The 14,411-nt window shown below is 30.2% G+C and overlaps 1 long non-coding RNA gene across 1 annotated transcript; it reads left to right on the top strand.

Annotated features, from left to right (window-relative positions):
* Positions 1-2,665: 2,665 nt before the first annotated feature.
* On the top strand, positions 2,666-9,543 carry LOC139495174 (uncharacterized). The gene is made up of 2 exons (XR_011657277.1): positions 2,666-2,748; positions 9,130-9,543. It is a non-coding gene; the product is annotated as an uncharacterized lncRNA (long non-coding RNA).
* Positions 9,544-14,411: the final 4,868 nt, after the last annotated feature.

Below are 14,411 nucleotides of genomic sequence, written 5' to 3' on the forward strand. Positions count from 1 at the left end.
AATATGTTTTGGTTGATCGGCAGTATTTTTAAAACAAGCATCTCGATATCAGTACATAATACGTTTTGGTCCTGCATAAAACAATCGTTTGCATTCTTTATTTCATTGTTCAAATTGTGGTAATCTGGGTGTATCTGTACTGTATATCATGTGTTTTATAGTAAATTTAATAATACAATTTCGGCTGGAAATGTAATAAATATTAACTATGACTATAGCAAACTCTCGTCGAAATAATTAACAAACACTTGTTCATCGGCATGTAAATATGAAAATCATCGAAAATATAGTTTATATAGTCCATCTCACTTAAATTATTAAGTATATGCCTATATAGTAATCAAACAGTTAACATAATCAAGGGAGTATCTCTAAGTGTAAATGGGCGTATATAATATATCAACAGATACGCACTGCGAGGTTATCTTTAAATGTTTGCTATTATTTAGTAATATATTACTCATTTGACTTCTACCTATGTTTTTAAGGCTAACTTCTTTTCGACATTTTTTTTTTGATACGTTGATTATTCAACTGATCGAGATGAAAAACAGAACGATTAGATTCAGTATATCCGTCAACCTCTTTACATGCTTACGTATCTGTTCAATGTCATGACCATTATCCGTCATTGTCTTTGGAAGTTTGTGTTTTAAGAATTGTCTATAATAGGTGAAAAATAATTAAAGTCATTACTTTTGTAGACATTTGATTAAAAATATTGCAAATTGATTTTGTTAATTTTTACAAAGACAGAAATTTGGAGTCAAAGTGAATTAATAAGTATCTGAAAGACGGAAAATATCTTAACATATAATGCTACTTATTGGGGATTTTGTTTAAGTTTTATTTTTTAATAATTACCAAATTCCGGTTATGTGCCATCATAAATCATTTTTTAACTTTATATAAAAAAGAAGATGTGGTATGATTGCCAATGAGACAACTGTCCACAAGAGACCAACATGACACAGTCATTAACAAATATAGGTCACCGTACGGCCTTCAACAATGAGCAAAGCCCATACCGCATAGTCAGCTATAAAAGGACCCGGTATGACAATGTAAAACAATTTACATCATTTTAAAAAATACGGTTTATGATTTAAGAATCTTTGAATACACTATGAAGCTGTGATAGGGTTATAAATTACAATTATGGCCCGTTGAAAAGGTGAATATCCAAAATTGTCAATACGAGAAGGTTATTTCATTGAGGGCGTAGCCCAAGGTGAAATAACTTTTGTGGGTTGGCAATTTCAGATATTCGTCAACTCTAAGGGGCACCACAATTGTTTTATTTTACCTAACTAACAGTGGAAGAGCCTTTTGAACATATTCTTTACATAACAAACACAAGCTGACGTTTGAAAATACATTTGTGTTCTAGAATTTCTCGAATGTACAACAAATGTAGAATCTTTTTGTAAAATATTGATGGCCCTGAAAAAGACCGTTTATAAGAGACATCATCGACTGCTGGCACTCTATTCATGTCCATTGCCTTATTTCCTCGTCTCTTCCACTGTTTATTTACGTATGTGACGTCATTTTCATGGGAGATAACTTGAGCGCAAACTAGACACTTAAAAATGTTATTCGCCGGTGAATAATAGGGTTATAATAGGGTTATTCACCGCTGGTGGTAATTGTAATGGTTTTTGGTCCTTCCTTTCAATTAAATGAAAATCAACTGAATTATTCCATGTGATAATGTGTTACCCAATAGAATTGTTTGTAATATATGTAAGGTATAATAAAAATTAATGTTTCAATGGAGAATAACAATGTGCTCTGATGAACAACAAAAATTTATAAGAAATTCACAGAATAATTACAACAGGATATACATAGCTTTGTTATTTGTTCTTCTATGTTAAGGTTGGGGTGTTTTCAATTGGCGATATCCAAATTTAATTTAAAGGCGTGTGATCAAAGTGGTTTATTAAGAATGAATACAAAAGACCAACTTTGTTTAATACTTAGTATATAAAAATAGATATTACTAAATTTAAAAGGGATTTGAAACAATAAAAATTCAAACAATTGACAAGGACATCCTTGTTTTAAATGTAAAAGACCTATTTATTTCATACATTGAGGTTAATTTATGCATAGGAGACGCTTAACCTGGTGCGACGCATCCGGTCTAGCACTTTATTGGTTTCGTTCGATTACCTGCGTTTTTGTTCGATGCCTAGATTTGTCTATTATAATCGACTGTCGGACAGCTATGAACATTGATGAAAATACTCATTAATTTAACGGGATTTTGCCAATATATTATAATAAATAACGACAATTCAGTTATTTTGCGTTTTATTCATATTTTAAAGAAATCAAAATGCATGTTTATCATTTTAATAAATGCTACAGATGTCAGCACTGAGATTGAGGCAAATCGTCCGGACCAAAGAGCAAAATGAATAGGAATTAGTTTTGATATTGAAATTTGTAAGTAAATATTCAAATTGCAGAGAACATACGACCATGTTTATTTGACTCTGTTGGATTGTTCAATTGGCAATTATACCAAGATCTCAATATTTTTATAATCTAGATTAATAGGTTATATTCAATTCAAATTATAAGCTTATGTGTTAAAGGTATCGAGCTAATTTATCTAAATCAAAAATAGTTCTTATCTTTCAATATAATTATATTTAAAATTTTCATTACAAACTTAAAATAGATCTGACGAAATATTTAAAAGAAAAGGCTGTTAATGGTAATAAGCTGAAAATGGAGGTATTTCTTTTATATTGCTTAATCATTTTAAATATATAAGTATATTTTAGAAGTAGTTTTATCATAAAGTTATAATCTACTGCATGCAATGATAATATATAAAAAACCCAATAGAAAGTGAAACTAAACTTTCGTTTTCCAAAAGTCATAAAATTATTGATTATTATATGTTACGACTGTGTGGTGTAATCATTTAGCTGTAACTTTTATGTTAAGCATACATAGCACAGTTGAGTCATTATAAGCTGCAATGCCATCACTTGTCATCATCCTCATCGTCGTGCATCGTTAAGATTAATAAGACTATACCAAGGAAGCAAAAAATAGGAAAAGATAAATAAAAGCACACAAAAATTACACAGAAAACAAAAACTAACCTCAACAAAATAAGGGCATGAATTTCGGTGATATGCAGCCTAAGAAGTTCATGTTTCATTTGTGTCATCCGTTATATTGCATACGACATGTAAATTAACATTAAAGGTACGAATTTTATTACACTAGATCTACATTTTGATAATTAATATATATACAGTAATGCTTACAAAAAAACATTTAAAGTCATATAACTAACTTTATAAATCAGTCAAAATGGAAAGCCCAATTTTGATATTAAATGATTTTTATTTTAACTTAGAATTGATAATTACATTTAATAAATCAACCGTTCATTTTAAAAGATAAAGTTTGTATGTAATGCAAAGGTAATAAAATTAACGGTATCAATTCTCTTGCACCAGATGCGCATTTCGACAATACATGTCTCTTCAGTGATGCTCGTGGCCAAAATATTTGAAATCCAAAACTTATATAAAAGATGAAGAGCTATAATCCAAAAGGTCCAAATTTATGCACAGATTCATACAGATACAGATACCTCTTTTTAATGTTTAATAGCGGAAATAATGTTTTAGATTGTGAAAGACGAATTAAGTCGAGCAAGTGATCAGCAAAGGAAACTTCAATGAAATCAAATGAAATGAACATTTATATGTGTTGGCAATTACAAAATTAAATAAAGATACCAGGATATAAATACAAGTAATTGTATCCTTTCTAGGAAAATTCAGTAAAAAATGTGTTATAAATGATTCCAAGAAATTAAGTATTGCAAAGAAATGAAACTTTGACATCAACTAGACGTCCTACGTTATATTATGCAAAAGTCGTTATATAATTTTAAACAAGAAAGGTCCGATACTGTCAATGATGTAACAATAAGTATTTCCCCAATATCATTAGTGCACAAGAGAAAATGTCTAGCCTGTTATATCATAATTTAGTTATATGTTGAATCTTTAAGATAAAGCCTTAAGTCTAACTTTAACTTTTAACAAAATTTATTTTACTATTTTAAACTATAGACTGCAGATAATGCACACCAGTTAAATCTACGCTTCCATTCTCGCTCCATTTTGGAGTACATGGTTTTCCCTCGGTTTTTTATTCTTTGTTTATAGTTATGAGTTTTAGACATCTGTTAACGACTGTTGCCTCCCAAGTTATTATAAATCAAACAAATCAAGCATACCAAATTTCTCATAACAAAAAGGTAATTTCCAAAAGCTATAACCGTTAGGGATTCCCAGCCTTTAAATATATCACACTCATACATGGAATTTGCTAGTAAAGATGGTAAAGTAATTTGCATTCTCACTAATATTATTTGTGTAAAATATATAGCTTTTGTTTTTGATATAATAAACATTTTTTTGGATTTTTCTAAAAAAAAAAAAAAAATCAGTGAAACACTAGTTCATTAGTTGGTAAAATTCATGTAAAATCCAGATGCATCTTATTAGTTTTATAACACAGAAACACGGTTAGTGAATACATTCTTCGATCGGCTTTGTTTGTTTTTCTTATATTTTCTCAGTATACGAACCTGGAAAACAAACATGTGCATCTTGCTCCTTACGCTTTTGAATAAATAGAGAAAAAAGAAATTAAATACAATGATGAAAAAAAGAGTTACCAAGTCCTTGTGTTTTAAACATAAATCAAACATTCCAGGCTTGAAAACTGGAACAACAGACGCACTTTTCGTCTTTGTAAAATATTGCAATGCAAAAGATGTCGTTATTGTATCAGAGTAAGGACAGACACGCAATGTGTGAACATATTGAGAATCCTTTTAAAATTTTACCTTTTATTATGTTTTTTTTTAACCCTTAGCTTATATACAACTTTCTCTCCTCCTTTCTAGTATCTTTCATTTTAATTATTGAGGTGATGCACGTATTTTAAGTTTGGAGGCAAGTTTTTAAAAAGTGTTTTTGAAACAATAGTAAAGGTCAATTTACAGTTAATGAGCTTTGTGTCACAAAAGAAAATGTTCCTACATCTTTGGCTTGTTGAACTGTTGAACTTTGAACTGTTGAACTATGTTCAGTTGAAGTTAAACGAGCCAAGGTCGTATGAAAAATCTGTGACATAGACCAGTAACTGTTTATTGACCTTACGAATGTCATATTTTCTTGTAAATTGTAACCTTCTTGTAATGTATCAAAAAATATTCACGGGACATACAATGTTGTTTTAACAGGTGTTTCCCCCGCATTGTATTGACAATTACAGTGTTTTAATTTACTTGTCAAAACTAAATTGTATACCCATACATATTTCCATATACCAAGGTTCCGACTACATGTGATTTATCGCCAACCTATTTTACAAATTCAGTTTGTTGTATATTCAAGGTCAATCATGCAATATTTTTACAACAATTCAATAGACAATTTAACACGGTTTATAATAAGGAAAAAAAATAGTCACTAACCCGGAAAATTCCAATGCTCTATAGTTTCTAGTTATATATTTCATACCGTTTTAAATATCAGCAGAATTTACCAGATAGGTAAATCCTGGATCATACATTTTAAAGAGGATATGCATTAAACCTATAACATTGATCTACGAAGCATATAAAGTGAGGTCAAGATCACGTACTCCCTTCTAGAAAGTGTTCACAATTTAAACATTTATTCTTTAGTAAAGTTAATCTACCAATTATCGATACTGAGAGACTGACCTATGCAGAAAAAAATAAAGTCATCAATTTTTTTCAGATCAGCACGCATATCGCTGTCAATGGCAGACTGTCCCTAGTAAGACTCGGTATGCTCACTGGCACGTGGCTAATCAACCCAGTTTATACATCTGTTTTATTAATTTAACCTGTACATTTGTGATATCAATTTAAAAAAAAAGAATTGATGAAACATTTTGAATGACAAATAACGCGTCAATTACTTTCCGTTGTAACTACGTATTAATCTTATAAAGTTCAAGTGAGTTGTGCGTTTTAAATTTTGTATGTTGAATTTTGTTATCAAAGGAAGATTATCAAGACAAATAAATGTAACTAAACTAGAACTAGTCTCTGGTCTTTGTTCGAGTGATTGTCCCCTTTTTCTATTTTAATTCTCAATTTTATTATTGTCATTGAGGTCCCCATACTAAATAAATGTACACATTTAACATTTATACATTAAAATACAAAATGTATATTATATTACTAGTCTGTATACACAATTCAATCATTCAAACATACAAAAGGCAAAAATTGATAAAGTTTTGGTTAAGGTTTCACATTCTAACCATTAAAAAAAAAGAAAACAAATTATTCGACTTGCAAGAAAATAATTATAACAATGTTTCTTGAATAATTCTACATTACAACAAATTTGTATTGTAAATGGAAAATTATTCCATACCTTGGTTGCCGAATAATGAAATGATTTTTATAAAATTTTGTATTTCATCTTGGAACAAATCGATCATTATTAGAGACGGATTGTAAGATCATTAATATTTAGCATTTCTAAGTAATCCGATGTTAGTCTATTTTCAGCTTTATGCTTTAGAATTGATTGTTGGTATTTTAATCTTCTTGTAAAAGATATCCATTTCAAAGTAAAATTAGATGGAACTGATTATTTTCTCATTGAAGTATAAATTTTGCTATTCATTTTTGAAGTTTTATGATTCTATCTGAATCTTTTTGTAATAAATTTCTCCAAACTGAACTCCAATATTCTATATATGGTAGAATATATGCATTATAAAATATTTGTATTGTGTGTATAGACAAATGTATTATTTAATTTTATACAAAAGTGATAGTTAAGATTATATAATATTCCATATACGATCACAATGATCTTCCCAGTTATCTTCAATTTTCATCAATGTCAATTATAATTAATTTGAAAGAATGGACATTCTCATTACAAGTTTCATTGATGGTAATACATAATTCTAACAGTTGTGCATTTAACAAGTTGACAAGTTTCCCTGTCAATTTGCAGAAGTCTGTTAATCGGAGTTTATCACTAGGGGTCTATTATTTTTCTCATAACTGTTTGCCAAATATAATACATCTTCCAACATGGATATAAAAACTCTATCAAATAAATTAACACTGACTTAGTTTGCAACAAATATTTCCCAGCGGACGTTGTACTTATAGTTAGTAATCAGAGTTCTTTCTTTTGTTGCAGTTCATACTTTTTCATCGACTAAATTTAGGTGGCTTCCGTGTATTTCAAAACTCATTAAAATAGTTCCGAGTCAGCAAAAAAAAAAGTGACTTAAAAAAGTTTTACTCATTGTCGAGAGCCATACGTTAACTAATAACTTTTAACTGCTATTTAATTCTTTATCATTAAAGAATAGTTACTTCTTATTTGTATATGTTATTTCATCTGAAATTGTTTTTACGAACCAAGTCCATTTACTGTTCATTCACTTTATAAGTACGTCACGTACGCACATTTTCTTGTAAATTCTAACCTTCTGGTAATGTATCAAATAATCAGCACAGGATAAGTAAATTTGTCTGGACAGGTATTTTCATTATATTGTATTGGTAATTACAGTGTTTAAATGCACTTGTCAAATTCAAAATGTACATGTATCAAAGTAATTACAGTGTTTTAATACACTTGTTAAAATCAAATTGTATACCCATACATATTTCCCCATATCAAGGTTACGACTACATGTGATTAATCGCCAACCTATTTTACAAACTCTGTTTGTTTTAATTCCAAGCCGATCATACAAAAACCTTACAACCATATGATAGATCATCAGTGTATGGTGAAAACAAAGAGGTCACCGATCAGTACAGATAGATTACTTGAAACAAAAACAATTATAGGTTGCTCGTTTTAAAGACAAAGAAGTCACCAATCAGGTAGATTCCATAAGCAATTGGGTTGCTCGTTTTAAAGCACGAAATTAAGCTGGTGTATATTCATAACACATTCTTGATATACGGATGCAAGTGGTTGCCAAAAAGTAGTGACCTATAGACAACAATGTGTCTTAACTTTCCCGGTAAATTTTTTGGACTTGATAGTATCTAACATCCAGTACGGCGACGAACAGACAAATACATTATACATTGTAGGATTTCTGTTTATTTAATTGTTATTTTTATGAAATTGTAGAAAATGTATTATATAGATACACATGTTACTATGGACGATCGTGAGATTTAAATGTCCTACGACCGTTCTACATTAAAGTTGAAATAAGTGAAATGTTGAAAAAATCTTAAGATACCCTTACCTTAATTTTGTTTCCTCGTTAAACGGACTTTTTTGTCTGTAAGTAGTACTGGATATTAGACACTATCGAGTCGAAACATTTTGCCTTTGTAGTTAAGACAGTCACACAATGAACAATAGTTAATTTAACCTAGAACAAACTTTGGATTTTACAGGTTAATTCGATTACAACAGATGAAAATGGCATGTCTTGCTTTTCAACAAGGACAAATGCAATACGAGCCTTGATATCTTTTTTATTACTTTTTTCCCAACAATAAATTATAAATGAATCATTTTGTATACATAAGTAAGACCACCCCCCGTATTGTCACTTCTAGGATACAAGGTTTTGTATATGTGCAAATTAAATATAATATTTAAGGTCAACTTGCCTATTCCGTCAGGAATTGTCTTTTTGTCTTTCCGTATCGTTGTAAGAATATTTTTAAGTTATGATTTACTTAGTCCTGAAAACTTAACCCTTCTTATGAATTTGTTTGAAAATAAAGGATGCATTTGACATATTAGAATTACTCATTTTTAACAGGTGATTTTTTGTTGAAGTATATTTTACTTTTTTGACTAAAAACTCCAGTTCTTGATATATACTGTGATTATTTCTTGTATAATTAGAAAAATAGAAATTGTTTGTGAGATTTGCGGGGTTATTTTTTTGGCAATAATTTATTGAAGTTTGACACTCGGTGCAATATTGATATTATGACGTAAGCGTTTTTATCGGATATTAACTAATAAGTAAATCCATTCGAGTTTATTTCATTTCTATGTCATAAAGCTTTATTTTTAAGAAATTATTTTTCAGAATAAAAGAAGTTGCAAGGAATATAAATGTGAGATTCTATTGAACCAATCCAAATCAAAAAGCGATTTACCGGAACCTGAAACTAAAGGCATATTTGCAATAAAAGAGAACGACTGTGTAATTTACGTTGGCCAATCACAGGATTGCATGAGAGAGAGGATTTTAAGTCATATATCTGGTTACGATTCGCAGGATATTGGAGAACATTTAAAAAATATGGATAAAGAAGAAAAGGAAAGGTCTATATCAATATCTTGGGTTGACATTGAAAAACCTCGATTTGAAGAGCATCATTATCTAAAATGTATTGCAACGCGTCAAGCGATATGGCCAAAATTCAACCGAAAACGTGGAAGACCAAAGAAAAACTCCTTATCATATATGTAACTTATATTTTATTATGATTTGATTCGGTTTCCTTTTACCACAAATAATTGTGGATTTGTTCTATAAATTTCTCTGTGAAAAAAAATACTGTACCTTCATCAAACAAAAAATTTAGAATGTTATAGATTATATTAAGTGAAAGAACCATATTTAAAACATACTATTTAGTAGTTAAACTTATTATTATAATTGTGCTTGTCATCAATTTAATTGTTCTCTAACGAGTTCAAAACTTATTTATGTTGTTTTCCAAAACGAACTTTGCGTGTGAAAAGTGTTTATTTTACATAGCCACATACTTTATGCGTCTGTCCAAAGTCAGGTATATAGAAGCTCGCAGTGTAGTGGTTGTAGTTGGTTAATGTCTGTCATATTTGTTTTTCGTAAACTGTTTTGTTATAAATTAGGCTGTTAGTTTTTTTAATTTAAATTGTTTCATATTGTCTTATCGGAAACTTTTATGGCTGACTGTTCAGTATGGGTTTTTTTTCTTATTGTTGATGGCAGTACTGTTGCCTTTAATTGCTTACATCCACTTCATTTCAAATTTGGTAGATACTTGTCTCATTGGCAATCGTATCGTTATTTTCATAATATTAAGGTGATTGTCTTAGTCTTTTTTTTATTCAAGAGGAATGCATCTGATAGAATTTAAATATATAAAAATAATATCCTCAGTGATCACATGATCACAACTACAAACACATTTGTATCATTGAATCATCAGCGGGGAAGGACAACAAATAATATAGAAAATGAAATACGAACTCAATATTATGATATCGAAGTTTGCACGCTATACAGAGGTAATTACATAGAGTATTAAGCTTTTTGATCATATGACCAGAAAATAATTGTATAAATTTATAACAACATGTTTTATAGTCTTTCTATTTTTATATATTATTTTGTTTTATTTTAAAAATATTTGTCACATACTTGTATATAATGGTATTCATCTCTAATCAGATATTTATTATATGTATTACCTTATTTGTGTTTGCGTTCAACGCTAAATCTAGAGGTAACAAGTTTGCGTAGTACAAACCCATTATTTTGACACTTTGGACACTAAGTAAATAACCTTTGATTAAATAGTTATGTGTAACCATGCATCTTGACACCCAACATGGAATACCTTTTTTTAATTAACATCCTAAGTTTTGTTTATCAAGGTTTTTAACAAGACCTTTCTAACACAAACCATAAAAAAAAGTGGATGAGATCTCAGATGCTCCGGAAAGTTACACAGATTGATACTGTTTCCAATGTGGCGTCCATCGTGTTGCTCTTATAAGTACTTCCCCGATGATAAGTCTAATTCGGTAGAACACATTGGAGTGCGTAAAACAAATAGTATCCGAGTTAATACTTTACACCAATACTTTAAGAATTCTGCATACCTCGCTTTTGATAAGAGGATATACCCAACTTAGTGTATACCATGTACAGAGATGCACACAAATGCGCTTTCGGTGTTGACATGGAATATATATTATATGGTAATTTCTATAAATTTCCTTCTACAAAAGTATGTTGTTTTTTAATACATAGAATTTTCTTATTCCAGGCATAGACTACCCTAGCCATATTTGGCACAACGTTTGGAATTTTGGGTCCTCAATGCTCTTCAATGTTGTACTTGTTTTGCTTTATAACTGTTTTGATCTGAGGGTCACTGTTGAGTCTTATGAAGACGAAATGCGCGTCTGGCGTACTAAGTGATAAGCCTGTAGCCTTTGATAACTGTTCATACTCTTGAAATGTAACTTTTATCCACCTTTTTAGAATTTAAATTTCTATAAACTGAAGACGGTTCGGATTGTAGAATCTATTGGTAAATAGTATTACTGTGATCAGAGGACTGATTTTCACCTAAAGCGTTTTAGGTCAACTTTGTCTGAATGAAATATAATCCATATATTTATAGCAAATAATTCTATTTCAGACAAAAAAGTAAATCGTGCCACCACTCAAACTGACTACAATTTGGATGATAACTCCATGCTTTGATATTCAATTAGCAGATTAAAGAATTTATGTGTCTATCAGGGTGTTTTCTTTTTAAATTGATATAGCATGCCTTTCTTTGTAAGATTTTGTTTTAAGCAAAATACACACGTGTATATCGCATATAAGGTGTATACTAAAATAGCGTGCTGCAATGATTACATATTTAGAAGAAAAAAACTCTGACGTCATACAATGAAGCGTAAACACCAAAACAAACACGCATTAACACTTCGAATAGTACCATGTTAACTTCATGCATTTGGTATACAAAGTCATTCTTGGTCCTGTATCCCGCTCTCATGTGATGTGAAAATTTACCTTATAAATTCTTGACGATCTGTGTTTGCAATAACTGAAAACATGCACTCATACAAACTATTTTATGTCCCACTGGTTACCATGTCATTAGCTAGTATTTGACAAAAACACTTTATCGTGATAATTGTTGTCTGATTATGCATATAATAGAAATTGTCTTCATCTCTTCAAACATTGTTTTACAACATCTGTACTTTCTTGATTGTATTTTATATGCAAAGGCAGAGAAGACATAAGTGTTAAATGTGTTTCTTTTGTAATGTGTGTACTTAGCTTATCAGTCCTCACTTGGCGACAAATATACCTTTGTTGATATAAATCTTCAGAGGCTATTCATTTGTAGACTTATTCCCTTGTAGGTCTGTTAGATTGTCGCAAACGCTTAAATTGATAAAGGCAAATGCTGAAATCATGTTGTATTAACGCTTCCAAGTGAGATAGACACCCAATGGTTTTTTTTACATTAACACTTAGAATTCAGTAGCTAAATATTTTCGTAAGCGTTCACACGCAATATCAGTCGTTAACAGAAAGTGTCTTTGCTTTAAAAATTTACAAATAATATGTATTATTATTTTGAAAAGCCTCAAGTACAACATTAGACAAATGCTAAAAACACGAGAAGATTATTATGATTGCATACAAACGTTATTGTTTCTGGAAAGAATTTTGTAATTAAAATTCATGAATAACATGCAATAGGAAAACAACGAACACAAATACTAATGATCATACAAATCCTCTATGGATTAATTTAATCAAAACTAAATTTCTAGAATTATATAAATCTCGATCCTGCCAGTCCTTACATTGAGTAGCCACAATGTATTTCAAGAATGCTACAACGTTTTATGAACTAACAACATTTGCATCTGGACGTGATTTAAATTTTTCTCTGATGTCAAACTCCTCTACTAATGAAACATCGTATATACCTGATTGTACATGGAACCTTGAGATAATTGAATGGATAAAAATGGCATTTATTTTGATAGGTATCATAGGAAACGGTTTGACATTCATAGTGATAATAATTAATAAGTCTTTACACAATGTTACATTCTCCACGATAGGTCTCCTTGCCTTTGCAGATTTTCTTTATTGCTTTTCTGCTATATTATGGGAATTATTTATGGTAGCCTATATGGAAACTGAAAACAATTTTCGGAGATATTTGCAGTGTGTTAACGACGCGTTCTACACATTTCTAACGATGTTTATTGGAAAATTACTGTCTGTATCGTATCTAGCGTCGACTCTGCTGGTTACAACATTATCTGTATTTCGCTATATAGTTCTTGTTCATCCCTTAAAATCAAAGCTGATTTTGAACAAATGTATTGTTCTGATAATTTTCGTAGTTGTGTGGATTTTTGCTGTATTAAATGTTATTTGGAAAAGTTCAAGTGTACATGACCTTAACAGTACAATTTCGAACATAGTTGATTTTCAAGTAACGTACACCATTCCATTAGCTGTCGTTATAATTTTTCACACACTAAAGTTACTGTCTCTAAAACGGAATCAGTTTAGAAATACAGAAAAACAAGTGAAGAAAATGGAAAAGATTGTCCTTGCAATCATTTTGGCATTTATGATATTTCCGTTGCCATGGCAAATATTACGACTTCTGCATGTGATATCAGTTTATGACGCCGATTACATACCCCAAACTCTCAGTGGATTTTTCCTCCTAATAAATAACTGCATTAATCCACTTTTTTATGCTTTCTTGTCAGCGAATGTCAGGAAAAGGATTGTCTTGATGTTGGTATTTCCATGTCGACTTATTTGTAAATGCGAAAACAGACATTGTTTGTCCATACGCCAACACAGAAAATCAACAATATACTCTGTTTCAACAGATACAACGTCCTCTTCTATGACAAAAGAGACTTTCAAAAGTGTTACAGTATAATTCAAAAATTGTAAGTTAGAAAGGAGTGTTAAGCTTTCTTTTTTTTAAATTAAAATACTATTCAATCTAGATTCATACTAACTAAACACTATCTATAAACGAGCAAAATGAGTGAAACATTTTGAAGTGTTTTTAATCTTGACTGACTTGCATTGTTCATTACTTTTTCGTTAAATGAATTTGATAAAGTATGTGTATCCTATAAAGCTATTATTGTTATGTCATATACATATTGCTATTCCATTGTTTATTTGTTATTACGCCTCACAAACAAAAATCTGGTGACATATTGCTATTCTCCCGTTTCATTTTTATAATTATTAGGTTATTCTAACTTTCCGTGGAAAGACTTTTTGATTTTGTGTATTGATCATTTGTTGTTCGTCAGCCACTATTGTTTCTTAAATTTCGCTTTTGTTTCGCAATATGTCGATAAGACATGTGATAATATCGAAGTTACTGCGCTTAGCGAACACTTTTTCACAAGGGAGTTATCTCCCCGTATAATGTTTTTTCATATTATAGCTTATTTTTATTCTCCTAAATTGTCGTTATTTACTCATGATGATCTGTTAAATAAGGATGGAAACGGTCTGGTAACAAGTTATACAAAGCTATTCCCCTTTTCGTGTTTGACATGAGTGGT

The sequence above is a fragment of the Mytilus edulis genome, chromosome 1, assembly GCF_963676685.1.
Source record: "Mytilus edulis chromosome 1, xbMytEdul2.2, whole genome shotgun sequence".
NCBI lineage: Eukaryota > Metazoa > Mollusca > Bivalvia > Mytilida > Mytilidae > Mytilus > Mytilus edulis.